Here is a 17,258-nt window from a genome sequence, read left to right on the forward strand (position 1 = left end):
ATGTGATTTAGAGGTAGTGTTAAGAAGAGTAAAAATAATACTGTGTTTCTGTTACAGAACGAGGTGAATAAATAACAGAACGCAGAAATAGGAGCAGCGTTATGATAGTCTTCTCACAACTAACATGGTGAACACAAACCATTCAGACACTAACATTAATGACTGTATTATTCATCAGTGGCCAGCAAAATCTTCTTGCTTTCTAAGATGAGATGACTTAGCAAAGGTCTCATAGTCGACTCAAAATCCTGTGTATCAGTGAGGTACACCTATACTGTAATTTTAGATACGTATTTGATTAATTCTATCCCTAGCTGAAGATGGACACCACGTTCTGTTTGGCTAGATAACATATATATTAGTAGTAGCAGAGACAACTTGCAAACCGTTTGATGTAAGCTTGAATTGCAAGTCGGCCATGATTGGAAAACTTGCAAGCATGCCGCAAGCTGGATTCCAGTAACGAAGTTACATGGGTTCAACCTTGATTCAGTGTTTCATTCAAGCTTGATGCAAGCGTTTTAAAAGTCAAGTCAATAACGAATGAAAGGCCAGTGATGCTATGACGCTCTGCGAAGGGTCTAAAGCATCGCTTGCAAGTACTACAAACGGCAGATTGTATGAAAGCATGCGTTTCAAGTGGAAGTGTAGAAAGCCAGGAGCCAATCACGTGGCAACTGGTCGAATGCTTACTTGTTAATATATATACACATAGAGAGTAAGAGAGAGAGCAGTTTTGAGCATTATGTGGGTAGCGTTGGTAGTGGTGTAAAAGAAATATTATTCGGATACTTTTAACAACACTGGTAAATATGGCCTCCCTAATAAACACCACCTTTACGAAGACATTAAGTGTCGAGTAGGAAGATTGTACACTACAGTAAAATTTAGAGTCTATGTCGGCGGTACATCGCTACCAGAGGTGCCATCCCTGCCGAAGTGTTCTAAATGGATTAGCGAGACGAAGAGTGTTTTCGCGGAAGGCAAAATATCTCCAGTAGAGAATTTGGCGGAAATCATATTGATTGGTACGCCTGGGATACTGAGCAGTGATGGGCAGCGGGAAACGCCTACTCTATTATTCCTGACAGCAGAAAAAGAAAATATGTACAGTGCTCTTTCACCTATCAAAACATAGTTCCGGAGGTAAAGTATCCCTCATTCGGGTCTCCTTAGCTTGCGAAGAACTATTGGACGAGAAGGTAACAATGTGGGGAAGATAGATATGGAAAGAAAAACATGCAAGAGCAAAATATTTAGGATAGGGACACGGAACGTAAGCACTTTTTTTACAGAGAGGGATATTAGAATATATTGAAGAGAAAATGAAACAAAATAATCTAGATTTGGTAGGAGTTTGTGAAGTTAGATGGGAAGATAATGAGGTGTTGAACAGCGAAAGACATAGAATGTTTTAATCAGGTAATGACAAGGACGGTCATAATGGCGCAGGAAAATTTCTTGGAAAGCTCTTAAAACAGAAGATCGTGAAATTGGAATGTATTGATGATAGAGGTAGATGTTAAGACTTAAAGGGAAAAAGTGATACGGACATATGCACTGACGACTTCGCATACAATTTAAGAAGTAGAGGAAAATTATGAGAAGATAGAAGAAAGTATAGAGAGGAAGAAGAGGGGTGGATTTGTGAGATTTCAATGCAGTTGTGGGATAAAAACGTGAAGATAGCGTCGGATACAAATATGGTTTAGACGAGAGAAATAAAAGGGAAGAGGGACTTGCTAATTTTTGTAGACAGAATTCACTAGTAATTGGGAAGACGTGGTTCAACCAACATAAGAGAAGTAGATACACATTTAAATCCTTAAAAGATGGCGGAAGATATCAGATAGACTATGTTATGATTTAGGACGGGTATCGGAATAGCTTGAAGAACGCGAAAAGCCTTCCCAGGCTGACATTTTCTCTGATCATAATCTTGTACTGGTCGATGTAGATATTCAGCTGATAAATGTAGGCAGAAGGAAAGTAGGCAACAAGCGGTTGAATACTGAAAAGTTGAAAACAAGTAACTAAAAAATCTTTCCGATGTGAAATTCGAAGAAAAATACCCAAACTAGGAAAGGATAGGTGCAGCAGGTATGTGACGGGAGGAGCATATTAAACTATGCATACAGAAGGCTGCAGAAGAAGTGGTAAGTTACTGCGAACACAAAACGGGCAAGAAACCATGGGTTACAGAACAGATGTTGCAAAAAATGAGGGAAAGGAGTACGTGGAAACGGATTGATATAGAGGAGGGCAGAAATATGTTCAAGAAACTAAACAACGAGCTCCGAAGGAAAGCAGACAGAGCAAGGGACGAGTTCTACAAAAGAAAATGCGAGGACATAGAAGAATTGGAAATATGAGAAAATATACAAGGAGGTGAAATCTTTAGAACTGCGGAGGAAACAAGGGGTATTACGATAGCAGTAGAAAATAATAATGAAAAGGTTTTCAGCAAGAGAAGTGAAGTCTTAGGAAGATGAAGGGCAAAAAAGAATTGTTTCGACTCTGCAATGAAATACATGAAACAGGAGAGTAGTCAAAAGACTTCCTGACGACGATCATGATACCAATGGCTAAGAAATCAAATCCAAAAATATACGAGATGTGAAGACGTTTGCTTCGAATTCTGAACAGAAGGTTATATAGAAGAACAATTGAAACAATTGACGAGGAACAAGTGAGTTCAGCAGAGGTAAGGGCACAATACATGTAATTTAATTATTATGAGTGATCGGTGAAAGTTTTATAGAAAAATGAAAAGAGGTGTATGTGGTATTTATTTATCTAAAAAAGGCGTCTGACCGCATGAATTGGGAATTGTTGTTGGGAGTTATAAAGAAAGTTGGGTTGGAATAGAAAGATCATAGACTTGTAAGAAACTTATATATGAACCAACAAGTAAGTGTTAGAGTAGGGTAGGAAATGACAAAGGAAAGATCCTCCTACTGCAGTTGGAAGGAAAGTTCGACAGGGATGCTGTCTCTCGCCTACATTTTAAATATCTATTTAGAAGAGATAGTAAAAAAAGGTCCTACAAAATGAAGACGGCATTGCAGTAGGAGGTAGAATGATTACGTGTATATGGTTTGCGGATGATATGGCGCTTGTTGCAGAATCAGAAGAGAAAATCAATAAGATGTTAGAAAACTTGAGGAAGGACTATGAATAATATGGAATGAAAGTAAATGTTAGACAAAAGCAGTGATTATTGTAACAAAGTTGCCGGTGTCAAATATAGCAGTAGGAGGGAAGAAAATAGAACAGGTGACTATTTTTCGATACCTGGGTGGTATTATTAGTAATGATATGAAATGTAAACGTGAAAGAAAAACAATCATAGGAATGGCGAAAGAAGCCTATAATGGAAGAAAATACTATTTTGTGGGACTTTGAATAAAGATTTGAGAAAAAGAATTATAAAATGCTTTCTGTGGAGTATTGTACTGTATGGGTCAGAAACATGGACATTACAGAAAATTGATGAAAAACGACTGGCAGCTTTTGAAATGTGGGTGTGTAGAGATATGGAAAGAATTAGCTGGGTCGAGTACAAAAACGATTGAGAGAGTGTTAGAAGTAGTAATGAAGAAAATAACAATTTTAGATATTATTAAAAAGAGGAAAGAAACTGGTTGTAACGTTGGATAACAAGAAACTGTATCATGAGGACGTGAGGGACGTGGTAGGAAAGAGGGTGGTAGTGATGGTAGTAGGAAAGAGAGTGAGAAGGCGAAGGAGATTAAATCAATGAGCGATATCAAGACAGAAAATCGTAGTGAAGACAAAGTGGTTAGCAGAAGACCGTGAAGCATGGAAGCTTCTCAGTTGCGGCAAATGACCTGCGAATAATGGCAGATGTTGTTGATGATGAAGATGGTAAATACGGCAGTTATGATGTTATCATTCTACAGTAGTTTTGCATTCGTACAGAACAAGTAGGTGGTCCGACGGTGGATATGCATGGCAAGGTACGGCTGCAAATTTTACTAAAGTTCATGTGTAATACTATTGATATCGATGCAATTTAGCCGAAACAAAGGAGGTAGAGATGCGGCAGAAGTTTTGGAAGTTGCGTAGGATGAGAGTTTTCCGATATGGAAGTTCCAAAAGCAAGAGTGTAAGCCATCTGTAAAGTATGTTGTTCTAGAACTTTAAATCATTGAAACCCAGAAGTAGAAGTTGGGGCCACTGATAACCAGGTCGGATAACGTATATGATTGCTGGGCGCACAAACACTCCATAACTAAGCCGTAGAAATTTGATATTAGACTCCAGATTGTTAAAGGTTCAAATGGCAACGGATATTAGTTTTCAGGTGCGTCAGATGAGATTTTCTTTCAGGGTGCGAAGAAATTATGTAAATATTTCCAGGATGCATTTTTGAGAACTAATTTGACGATAGTAAATAAACTACTATATTCTGAAATGTTAATAATATGAGTTGTTGTATTTTAAATGCACTTGAAATATCATTAATGGGCTTCACTTATGACACATAGCATAATCGTCTCTCCTTCGTGGTCTTCTATATACACATTGTTCGCGCTCTTTGTGAGAGCTAAGCTTCTCTCACAATGAAGGTGCATGAATACACTGATAGAATGAAAGATAATTCCCACAAAACATTTAGTTTTTAGGTAGTTGCTTCACTAATAAGAATTGATTAATTGATTATTGCATTATTGAAAGCATATTAATCACATTTAAAAACTTGGCAATATAAATAAACATTATTGTTTATAAAATATGCAAATTATAGCATGTAGTTCATTGCTGCCTTTTAGTTCCGCAATTCAGCTTGGGTGGGAGGGTGAAGAAACTAAGCTTAGCCGAATTCTTCTTCCAAATTAGGCTATACGAGGAGAAAAGTGGGCGAGCAACCACACACATACACATAAAAAGACTTGTGAGCGAGAAGCTTTGCAGCTCTGTTGATTTCCAAGAACTCTGTCTGGCTGCACACTGATTCTACGAAATCCTCTTGCTTATACGAGGGTTGTTCAAAATAGATATAACGATAGCGTTATACGATGACCACTGTTCAACTAGCCACTGGTTTGGTCAGTGGCTATCGGTTAATATCGGCACAAAAATGTTTACCATCCTCTTAGGTATCGATCAACATCAATACGATCTCTCTATGACTTAACGTTCCCAATATATTGGCCAAAAGTAGTTCCGATTTCAGGAGATTTAAGGAACCATATCTCGGGAAAAATAAGGTATAGAGAGATGATATTTTGCGAATTTTTCAACTCTAAGCCCTGCATTTTGAGTATGTATCTTCATAAAACAACATATATTAGAACGTTTTAACAGGACCATTAAACAAAACACGTGCAAGAAATTGAAAAATCAAGGAAATTATAAATGGATAGATATCTTACAAGAATTGTTTAATGAGTATAATGTTACAATACCTACAACAATTAGTATAAATTCTGCAGAAGTTAATAAGAAAGACTAATTCGTTTTAAGTTCGTTCTGGCAATGGTCGGTTTTTATTTACGGATTTAAAGTTCTTACGTACATATTTCAATAGTAAGTATAGATGGGTTCAAATTATTAGACTCAGCAGTCAGTTTCTGAATATTTTATTGTTCTTACAATATTACGTGAGAAAACACGTTCAAACTTACTCCAAATTACTGTTTTATAACTGTCGTAATTTCTACTGGGCGCGGTACATGCTTTTCAATATAATTACCGCACAGTGTGTTTATCCGAAGTGGAAATAAAAAATGAAATGGAATACTTAGAAGAAAATGATCTATAACACAAAAATCAATATTTCGTATGGAATCCTTTATTCTTTATTAAGTCTTTTATTCTTTGCGGCATGCTATGTAGGACTTTAGCACATTTTGCCTTCAATTCAGCATCATGATACCACAAATTGTTGATCTCCTCGAATCACAAATTGTTGGTTGCAATTTGGCATCTTCTTTATCTTTTCCTTATGAAGCTCCAAAGATGTTCAATCGTGTTCATATGAGGACTAGTGCCCAGCCACGGAAGAACACTAATTTCGTTGTCCTCGAATAATTTTGTCACAGCTTTGGCCCGTTGGCATGGTGTAATTCATGCATAAAGGTGAAGTGCGCGTTATCAAACCAGACTGAAATCTGAGAAAGCAGTTCTTCTTGAAGAACTTGTAGGTATTGGTCGTGCTTCATTGTTCCCTCTACTATATACAGTCATCCAGACCCGAAATACATCATACTTCAGACCATGACTGAAGTAGGATGCTGCGTGATTTGTTGGAGGCATTTCAACTTCAATTCCTTCCCAGGTCGACGTCGCACATATTTTGAACATTCATCAGATACGAAGACAAATGACTCATCACTCAAACACACTATTCTCCAATCATCAACAGTCCAATGTTGTAAGCCTCAGTTCCATTCGAAGCACTTCTTGCCATGATTGGAGTAATTTTTGTTTTCTTCCTTGCGTGAATGCTTTTATTCCGCACAAAGAACCATTCGAATACTTTCAGGTAAAATGCATAATCAGCCATTTTTATGTTTAAGTCTCTAGAACTTGTGCTTCTGTTTCCCAGAGCCAATTTTTTTAGTTTCCTGATACTTCTTAGCGATAGCTTTGATTTTGGCCCACACTTCTCAAACCTATTTTGGTGTAACATTTACATCCTGCTCATTGCAACAGAGATTCTACTCACAGATTTTTGCCCTATCCCATCTCTATTAGCAATTTGTCTTTGTGTATATCTTCCTTTCGCTACAAATGTTTTGATAATTTCCACTTTAAACGAAGAAATGTCTCTGGCTTTTCCCATTATTCCGCGATTACAAGATTTTAGAGAATAAAAGATTAAAGCACAAAACCAATCACGATCGCTTTAAACTGACCCATTCGAACTGTTGAACGCTTTAACTGCTTACAGCTGCAATCACAACACTTTAGACTGTAACTTGTTGATGGAAACCACAATAGCTGTCTACAACTGAATCACCACTTTCAGAACTCGCCCCTCCACTAATGCTGCTGGCTCTTTAAGGGTGATATCACCACTTCAACTGTAGAGTAAAGAAATGAAGGATCCTATATCGGTGGATTAGCCATTAAATTACATGTTCTAGAACTCTGAATTAGGACTACAGCTTCAATTTTGCATTTTTCGAGTCTAATAATTTGAACACATCTGCAATAATCAATATACAGCCTTGGTCAAAAGTATTGAGCACCAAGGTTAACTTTGAAATTTGGGAAGAATATCAAATGAAAAAAATTGAAACAACGGTTATAAGATTATAATGTTTATTATACACAATGGTGGTCCTACTGTTTGCCTTATTTACTGCAGAAATTTGTTTTGGTAGAGAGCCCACAAGCTTCTTGCAATATTTGTGATTTATAGCGTTCCACTCCAGTCGCAAGATATCATTTAACTATTCTTTAGAAGTAATTGTGTAACACCTGCCGTTGCGCTTTAATAAACCACACAAATATTCTATGGGATTTAGGATCGGCGATTGGCCAGTCCAAGAGCTCGTATCATTTTCCTGCAACCAAGACATTGTGTTAACAGCTTTGTGACGAGTTACGTTATCCTGTTGAAACTTGTCATCCATGTTTGTATCACCAAAAAGTCATGTAAAACAGTACAGTAATTCAGATTCGAGGATATTTATGTATTGCCTAGAGTTCATACGGCCTTTACAGGCGCACATTTGTTCCACTCCAGCAGCGCTTATGCAGACCCCGTGTTTAACGTTTCTGCCGTGTTTAACGTTCTGTACCACACACTCTGATTTACCTTCCTAGCCTATCCGGCGACGGACATAGGTCACGCCTGGTGTACCAAAAATCTGAAATATGAATACATTTTGTAGAGACTTCACGCATTATTTTTTTGTTAATACATCTAATTTTCTAATTACATTGTTAAAAATTATTCAATTGAATGACTAAACATTAAATTGACTAATTTACTTCAAAGTCTGACTCGTCTGACCACACGATATTTGACCAATCTTGTTTAGTGAAACTTTGTATTTCAGAGCCCATGCATACCGTGTCTTTTTATTCTTCTCGGATAGCCATGGTTTCTATCTGATTTACAGTCGTTTAGACCAACTGCTTGAAGTTGTGTACAAGTGGTCCAAGCAGATATTGTTCTATTGGAACCTTCTGAGAACACAGCAGCAAGGTCTGATGATGGCTTCCTAATTTTTAACGACCCTCTCATTATCTATCGGTCTGTAATGATTCGTTTGACTCAGTTTTTGACCTATTAGCATGTCATCATAGTAAATATCTCAATATCATAGTAAACAGATCAGCGCGAACATTTCACAGTTTTCGAAATCTATACTTTGCGATTTCCCTTGCTCATGCAAAAGTTACATCTGCACACTTTTTTCTATACTAAGTTCGTTTTTCGGCATATTCAAACAATTTCACTAAATATCACAAATCGAAACACCAAAAGCACACTAGATCACATGATGTGTTCACAGCAAGCGAAAATAGCGAATAAAAAATTTCAAAATTACACATTTTATTACATCAAGTATTTTATTCGTAGTTTTGACGTGAGTTATTGTTTTTAATCTTTTTAAGTTGCCAAATAAATACTTCCTAACCAGCAGGGTTTATTTAATGCTATGGTTCTCCAACACATGCAAAATTTGTAGGCTACTCAATACTTTTGGCCAAGGTTGTATTAACATGAATGAAAGTAACAAACATGACAAACACATGTGAGAAAGTGCGAAATAGTAATAATAAGTCTTTGTGGTGAATAAGGAACAAAAATGAGTGCAATACGTAAAAAACAAAGATTATATCAATATATTGAAAGTGCAAGATGAGAAATGCTATGAGAAGAGAAAGAACTATAAAGTGAAACGATGTTTTTAGTTTAATGTGCCGCGATAATGGTATTTCGTGTAAAGAAGATAGATGATTAATGAAAATAAATGCTTATGAAATTTCATTTTTTTGCTCTCCCATCGAAAATCGAATGTGGAACCACATTCATCTAACGCACTCCCTACGCGCTAGCCGCTAGACCAGCAAGTAAGAGGAAATGAAAAGGAAAAGGGGATGACTAAGACAGATGAAGATGAATTGCAATAAACAGAAGAGACAGTACTCCCAAGAGACAGATGAGGTTATCTTCTGTTCCCGTTGTGGTTCAGGAAGGAATAGAGACAGAGAGGGCCAATGTTAGTTGAGGTTCTTACTGTGCATGTGATGGATAAATGTGAGTATTGAGATTTACGTTTGTGATAAATTGCAGTCTTTTGGGTGAAGAACTACAGTGTCTTGTTGCAGGTGATATAAGGTAATGAAGTAATGAAAGAGAATATCGGTGTAACGTGGTGGAGTGTCGATGTCCCTGTATTACCGCGGAATATCTTGTATCATGAAGTGGAGTATGCTTAACCTATTGGTAATGTAACGAATTCGAAGAGATGAACAAGTAGACATGGGAAATCTATTAGATCGTAGAGTAGTCTGGTGGTGCTTGTAAACTGACTTAATATTCCATTCATAAAACAGAGCATTTCATAATTGCCAGTTTCTAAAAAAAATCAGTCATGTAGCAAGCCATGCAGTGTACCTTTAAAGCACTTCGCATGATAGCTTTGTAAATGTGAAGTATTATGGAAGATTTATCAGCAGATTTTGCCGACTAAACGTTTGTTAAGTTTATCCTGTTTTGAGTGTAGGTTAGCACTTTCTATAGGTGTAAAGTCTAACAAGGGAAGTGGAAGTGGTACGCGAGGACCTGCAAGTTATATACAGCTGGAAAAGTCACACTGAGTACACCTCACATATGAAATATCTCATTTGATTGGTGCATATAAGGGGCGTGGCGACCATTTGAATATCCGAACAAGACACTTAGAAACACATACCCCCAAGGAGAGGGAGATGAACCCAAAAAAACTAACAAAAAACAAACAAACAAACAAAAACACATTCTCTATATTGTGTTATATATACAAATTACTATTCACAAATGTTCTTGTTAATTAAACCGTATTATTGAGCTCAGAAATGCCAAATAAGGATACAGATAAAACACATAAAATTGCTAGAAAAATAATATACCACAATATCTACTAGAAGATAGATGTGCGGGAAAGTTTTATTTTATAAATTATCAGTGGATGAACCGGAAATTAGGAAATTTTAAAACTATAAAATTCAATATGAATAAAAAAAGATTACGAACTTACGCAAAAATAGGTTTCCTTTTGAACTTGTTTAGCTTTTGTAGAGAATTATACATTGTGTAAAACTGCTTAATCAATTTTCATTCTGTAGGAATATAAGTGTTTGGGGGAGGCCTATTTGCTTATCGTAGCCCTTCTTCACGCACCCTAACCGAGATTCTCGATGAACATTTTTGTTTCAATGTTACTTTGAATTTTATTTAGAACAGGTTAATGTCTTCTGGGCTTTCATCACGTAAAGGAATTCACTATTTGTATTGTGTTAATAAAAGTAAGGTATAAGTTAAAGTGGGGGGCATCATGGTTTTAGAGAGATCTAGACGGGGCATGGAATAAAAATGGTTGGAGATTACTGAATTATACCAAACTTTAAACAATGCATTTCTGTAAGATTCTATGTGCTTTTTGTTCGTTTGAATTTTATTTATAGTATCAGAATAATAACACTTTACTGAGGAATGAAAATTTAAAATTTCGAAGACGGCTTTGACGATTTTATTTCTCTCTCACAACTCAATATTTTTGTATTTTTCTTGGAGAAATCGTTTGCATAGTTTACTCTTGATGGGAATAAGTATTTTTCGGAAAATAAACTCAAAAATATTTTAAAATATTTTATGAAAGATCTCATTAACAAACCTATAATGTTGGATAAATCACTTCTTCTGAAAACAGTTTAATTAGGGCTGAGTTTTTCGACCAGTTTTCTCACAAACGACTCTGGCAATTGGGCCATGGTTTTAAAATGTAACTCTTCATGAATTACAATATGCTCAAGTTATTTCACGTAACAAATTCCGACAGAGTAATTTTATTCTTCGTAAGTCTTTCTTCCAGAAACTTTTATCCGGGGAAAATGACAAAACCAAAAGAATTTCTCTAGATGCGTTAAGATGTTAGTTGTTAATCGACGTGCGCTGTACATGAGTGACATGAAATAGCAATTTAATGTACCTTATATCCGGGAAACAGTTTACCAACTCCTGTCTTTGGGATGAATTGTTTTATTGATTTGTTTTAAAATAACTAAGTTGTTTTTTTCGTACCGTAAACTGGGGTTACTTGTAAAGCTTTTTATTTTTCATGCCACCACTTGTTATTTATTGCAATTAATTTTTCGTCTTCTTGTGATGTGTCTAGAACTTAGTCCATTTTACCTTCTCCTACAGTTGTAACAAAATTTGACTGAGAGTGAAGCCTCCCAGGAGCCAAAATGTGCTGTTTCCAAGTAGCTACACTTTTGGGATTACTTGGAAAATATATGTCTTTTCATGATAGTAAAAGCTCTGTGACAGATGGGACTATCTGGAAAGAATCACTTGCAACATCACATGTTCCTGAGAAGATTGATATGCAACATGCATTCTTTCATAGTATTGTGTGCCTAGGCTGTTTAAATAAAAAAGAGAATTGTTTTGCACAACCTTTTAGTTAAACACAATAAATTGTAGAACCAATCTAAACTAACTACAGTGGTAAACTTTTCTCCCTGAAGGCCTACAGAACCAGTAAAAATTGTTCTTGCAATATGTTTTTATAAAGGGTAGTTTTTCAAACAATACAAAAGAAAATTCGGTAAATGCCAAAACACACATAAGCTCTTGAGCCTTCTTTAAGACACTAAAACATGCCCTACATAATTTTATGAAATTTATGTATGTATGATCTGTCAGGAAAGTAAATGTACACCTATTTTTCGAGTCTGGCATTCCTGCGCTCCATCCGTGGAGAGTATGAGAATTAAATCAATCAAATGTTTACTGAGGGGCAAAAAGAAAAGCTTAATCTGAATAAGACATTGCAGAGGGGCACAAGCTGTGAATACGGATAGTACATTGTGTAAATAAAGGACGACACCGAAAGAGAAAGCCAGAAACAGCTGTTAAACTAACAAAAAAAGAGTAAAAATTGTCGAAGTGGGAACATAAAACACAAATACAACAAATACGCCGACAACTAAATGATCACCATGCCATGATCTTGGTGTAGTGGTTAAGGTGCTGGCTTACAAATGCAAAGGAAGCAAGTTCGAATCCTCGGCAAGTACATTTTTAAAAATTTTTGTTAATAATACATACAACTCATGAGAGATGGTAAAAGAGGTCGTATTTAGTTTTTCGTAGCAATTATTATTGGTAATGTTTAGTACTGATAATACTTTTTGTCTTTGCGTATTTATTTTATTCTTGTCTTCATTTCGAAAGAGAAGAATATCCGAACAAATGCCACCAAAATTCCTCATATTTTGAATGTAAACGGCATTTGCAATTAGTGAAGAATAAATTGAGTTGAGTTGATTTTAGTTTAGCGTCCCGTTCAGCAGCGAGGCTATATGAGACGTGGACCTACTGATTAACGTGGAATCCGAACCACATGAGCTCCTGCCGGGAATCGAACCCGGGTCTCCCACGCCAAAGGCGCGTACGCTAACCGCTTAGCCACGAAGGAGCTCTAGTGAAGAATAAAGAATTGAACTTTCCGATGTAGCTGCAAAAAGTAAAAAGAAAAACATAGAAGAGGACCATACTCATGGTTATTAAAAATACAATTTCTACATGCCTTACACCTCCCGAAAACGTTTCAACGTTAGCAAGTAAGAGGTTTGTGTTTAGGTTAGGTTGGTCAATACGTTTCGCAAAGGGGCCCGGTTTAGCTCTGACGCACCACAGGTGCGAGAAGGGAGAAAAACACTTTTTCTCTCTCCCTCTGTGTGTCTACTTATCTATCTATTTGTATATATATAACGCTATTTGTGAATGCCATAACCACCCTAATTTTCAGCGGATTGAGACGAAACTTGGCACAAACATTAATTGTTGAAATATCTTGATGAGTTCGTTAACCAGAATAATCAGATGAAAATGTTCAAAATGGTGGCCCTTCAAACTCTTAAAAAGTTCCAAGGGAACCAAATTTCGCCCATAAATAGGTATTCAGAAAGTTTGAATAAATTTTCCTCTTTTACTGAAATATTTGTGTGCAGAAACTTATTGAAATATTGGACCCGATTAATCGCCTAAAGAAGGTTCACGCCCTTTCGCTACGGTCAGGTTTTTTTTTTTTTTTTTTTTTTTTTTGCAGGAGGGGGTTATTTTCCTATCGGAACAAGATGATTGTTAGTGATGATATGAAATTACACATTGAAAGTGAAGTAACTTGTGTAACGTGTTATTTGAAAGAATAATATAATAAATGTGCATTCCTCTAACACAGAGAACTCATGTATTTCGAGTTCGGGAGCCTGAATGGCGAGGAGTGTTATTTGATTTGCTTTTTAGTAACACATTGCATTGCAAATAAAGGTAGGCAACATTAGTGGTAAGTAAAATAATAATAATAATAATAATAATAATAATAATAATAATAATAATAATAATAATAATAATAATAATAGGTGTTGTTTGTGGCAAGGTAATATCTTAATCAATTCTTCTTCAAACGTAATGATTGTAACGCCATATCTCCATTACAAACAAAATATTAGCAATTTATATCGAGAGAACGAGAAACTGTAGAGCGATGGGAGCAACGTTGGACAGTATGCACTCATAGTACTCAGAAAAGTAAGCGATTTCAATGCAAAAGGAACGAAGAGTCATTGTCATGGGTAGTCATGGGGCCACGGCAGAGTCCTCTTTACGCAAACTGTCAATAACTTATATCGAGAGGTGATACTGAGATGGGACCAACTTTGGACACCGTGGACCCATAAAGCGCATCGAAAAAAATAGGGGGGGGCGCCAGCCAGCCTTACTTATTTCCACATAATAATATAAAATTATGTTGTCGAAATACACACACGAGTTAGCTACTAATATTTCATATTATTATTATTATTATTATCGACAGCGTCTTTTCATTACGTGTGTGTGTTTGACATGAAGCCAAAGAGAAGATCTATCATTCGTAGAAAGAATAATAGTCAGTTACTTTAACTGTGAACGACAGCGAAAAATACGAAAAGAGTGGACTACCTGTAGCGTAAAGAAGCAATATTTTCTCTCAAATGGATAAAAAATCAAGCCGAGATTAATTCGAACTCGCATGGACGGCGCGAAAAGCCAGTGCTTTGTCCACTTTTTTTTTTAACTGACTCACTGAACGTGTTTCAGTAACTTACTTATTGCTAATTTTACTTGCTTCACTCGTTTAACTTGCTCTTTCTAATAACTTATAACGACAGAGACACGAACACAGAAACATCGAGAACAGTTAAAAATCATAGATGCTCTCCCGCCGGGAATCGAACCCGGAACTCCATACACCAAAGGCGCACGTGCTAGCCTCTAGACCAGCGGGAAGGGCACCACTCTCTCCCTGTGTCGTTAGGGATTACGACCACTGTCTTGCCAGCTATCACTTCTGTGGGTTGTATACTATGATCACATGTTTCTTCTCTGCTGCAAGAGTAAAACCTACATTCTATGTAATACATGAGGTATTTAGACCTACATGCTCTTCATATAATGTAATAAAAGGGTCATGCTGGGAATAAGAAAAAGAACATTCCTTGGACAAAACGGAAACTATTGGCATCAGAAATATTTATCTACGAGGCATGCGCAGTAGTATATTTCAGAATAGTTACTGTTTTGTTCAGTAAACGAAGAAAGGGGTATAAAAAAGCAAATATGTCGCGTCAACGAGATCGACCAGATTTGACAGGGGCGGAAGCAGATGTATAGTAATACAACAACTTCGCTCAGTTGATACGAGCCGAGCCGGTTGATATCACTACCCGAATTGGTCTTCTGCTTGGGCTCAAGAATTCGACCGTGCAGGTCTCAGCCTTAATTTTAAGAACTACAGTATAATTTTAAGTACTACAAGAAAAATACCTTTGACTCGACTCGGATTGAACTCGGGTAATGGAAATATCATTACATGAACATGTTTGGAACGAACCAATAATCTTATTGCAATGATATTTCCACCAAAGTGCATGCCGTAGTTAATTTATTCGTTGATCTGGAGACAATTTAGTGCCCATTAATAAACTAAATAACATACAATGGAGTAAAATTACAGAAATGATATCGTATTATACAGTAATTTCGCCGTGCAAGTTCAATAGTATAGTAATAATAATAATAATAATAATAATAATAATAATAATAATAATAATAATGATAATAATAATAATAATAATAATAATAATAAAACATTTTCATCGGTCGTGCGCGGAAAGTGAGAATTAAATCAATCACATGTGAAGTCAATGTAAGAAGAAAAGCCTAAACTGAATAAGACATTGAAGCGGGTCACAAGCTGGAATAAGAATAGTGCACGGTGTAAATAAAGGACGACACCGAAAGAGAAATCCAGAAACAGCAGGTAAAAGGAGAAAAAAGAGTAGACATTGTTGAAGTGGAAACATAAAATACAAACACGAATAGGGATGAGCACAAGTCGAGCCAAAATTCAATTCAACTCGAGTACAATTTGAGTCGAGTCAAAGGTAATTTTCTTGAATTGAGTTCCGAGCCAAGTCGCTGTTTTCGAGGTCTAGTTTCGAGTTGAGTTGAGTTTGATAATGGCTCTCTCGCTCGTTCAGCTCGTTTTAACTCGTTTTGAAATATTGGCCTGATCAGACTGGAAAGCAAAAGCCATGAGAAATGTAAGCAGTAATGTGGAATACTTTTAGTGTTGCTCACGACAGAGGTGCGTCTCATCTCGTAATTTTAGTGCATCTCGTGGGGCAATTTTAGTGTATCTCGTCTCGTCTAGATAACGAGAAGACAAGAGTTTATTATTATTATTATTATTATTACGAGACAGCCTCAAATGTCGTAATCACCAATATAAGTATATACTGTAGTTCTTAAAATCAAGGCTGAGATCTGCACGGTCGAATTCTTGAGCCCAAGCAGAAGACCAACTCGGGTAGTGATATCAACCGGCTCGGCTCGTATCAACTGAGCGAACAGCTCGAGTCGGCTCGGTTGGGATGAGCCGATGACCCGAGCCGGCTTAGTTGGAACAAGCCATCGACTCAGCTCAATTGAGCCGATGGCTCGAGCTTTCTCGGTTGGGATGGGTCACCTACTCGGCTCATGTGAACCGGTTCGAGCCAGCTAAGTTGAAACTAGTTCATCAGCACGTTTCGACTCAGCTCAACTAAGCCGATGGCTCAAATCGGCTCGGTGTGGTGAGCTGTTGGCTCGGCTCACTTCTCGATTCGGTTCGATATTGAATGAGCTGTAAGCCGAGCCGCTCGAGCCGTTGAGAAGCCCAAACCCGGTCCCAGATGTTTTGAATATGTTTGGATGAAGCCTATAACTTTTAACAATTTTGTGCTCGAGCCCGAATACTTGCCCCTTCGGAACTCAAACCCAGAATGTGACCGATGTCCTTGCCTCCTGAAGACTTCCAGACGACCGAGATCGACAGTCAATTAGCTTTTACTATTCAGATACAAACCGTATATCTTTTAAAGATTATACATGGAGTTGATATAATAATAATAATAATAATAATAATAATAATAATAATAATAATAATAATAATAATAATAATAATAATAATAATAGTTTTAAACTTGCCCTGAAATTTGGCAAAACTTACTTAAAAGTAGAGATTTCGGGGAAAGGGTTCCGTACCTTCAAGACACACCTCAGCAACTGCCAATATTTTAAACTAGAACCTTTTATTAAAGTTTCATGTAGAAAGTATGTTTTGAGGAAAATAACTGTAATAAATATAACTGAATATCACGCGACAGTAAGGCATATAATAAACTAATTTTTAGAATATGCAGAGGTAAATATAAAAGCTTTGCTACAAAAATACCTACACAGAGCATAATTCAATGAGCTCTGAAATACAATGTAACGAAATAGCCTATGAGATTCAGTCTACAGAGCAATCGTTACTTAAAGAATGGACATACACTATTTCGAGAATCGAGACAAGACGGGAAATGTTTACGATACTTTTCGTCTCGTCTCGATTCTCATCTCCAAAGAGAGACGAAAATTTTGATTTAGCCCTGACCCGTCTCGAATGTAAAATGTTAATTCTCATGTTATTTTATTT

At 36.6% G+C, this 17,258-nt stretch overlaps 1 protein-coding gene across 2 annotated transcripts in view; it reads left to right on the forward strand.

Annotated features, from left to right (window-relative positions):
* LOC145681001 (lysosomal aspartic protease-like) overlaps window positions 1-17,258 on the forward strand; it is a 163,561-nt gene that overhangs the window by 126,203 nt on the left and 20,100 nt on the right. The gene's annotated exons all lie outside the window — the stretch shown is intronic.

This window comes from Thermobia domestica, chromosome 3 (genome assembly GCF_964235325.1).
Source record: "Thermobia domestica chromosome 3, izTheDome1.hap1.1, whole genome shotgun sequence".
In the NCBI taxonomy this organism is placed as follows: Eukaryota; Metazoa; Arthropoda; class Insecta; order Zygentoma; family Lepismatidae; genus Thermobia; species Thermobia domestica.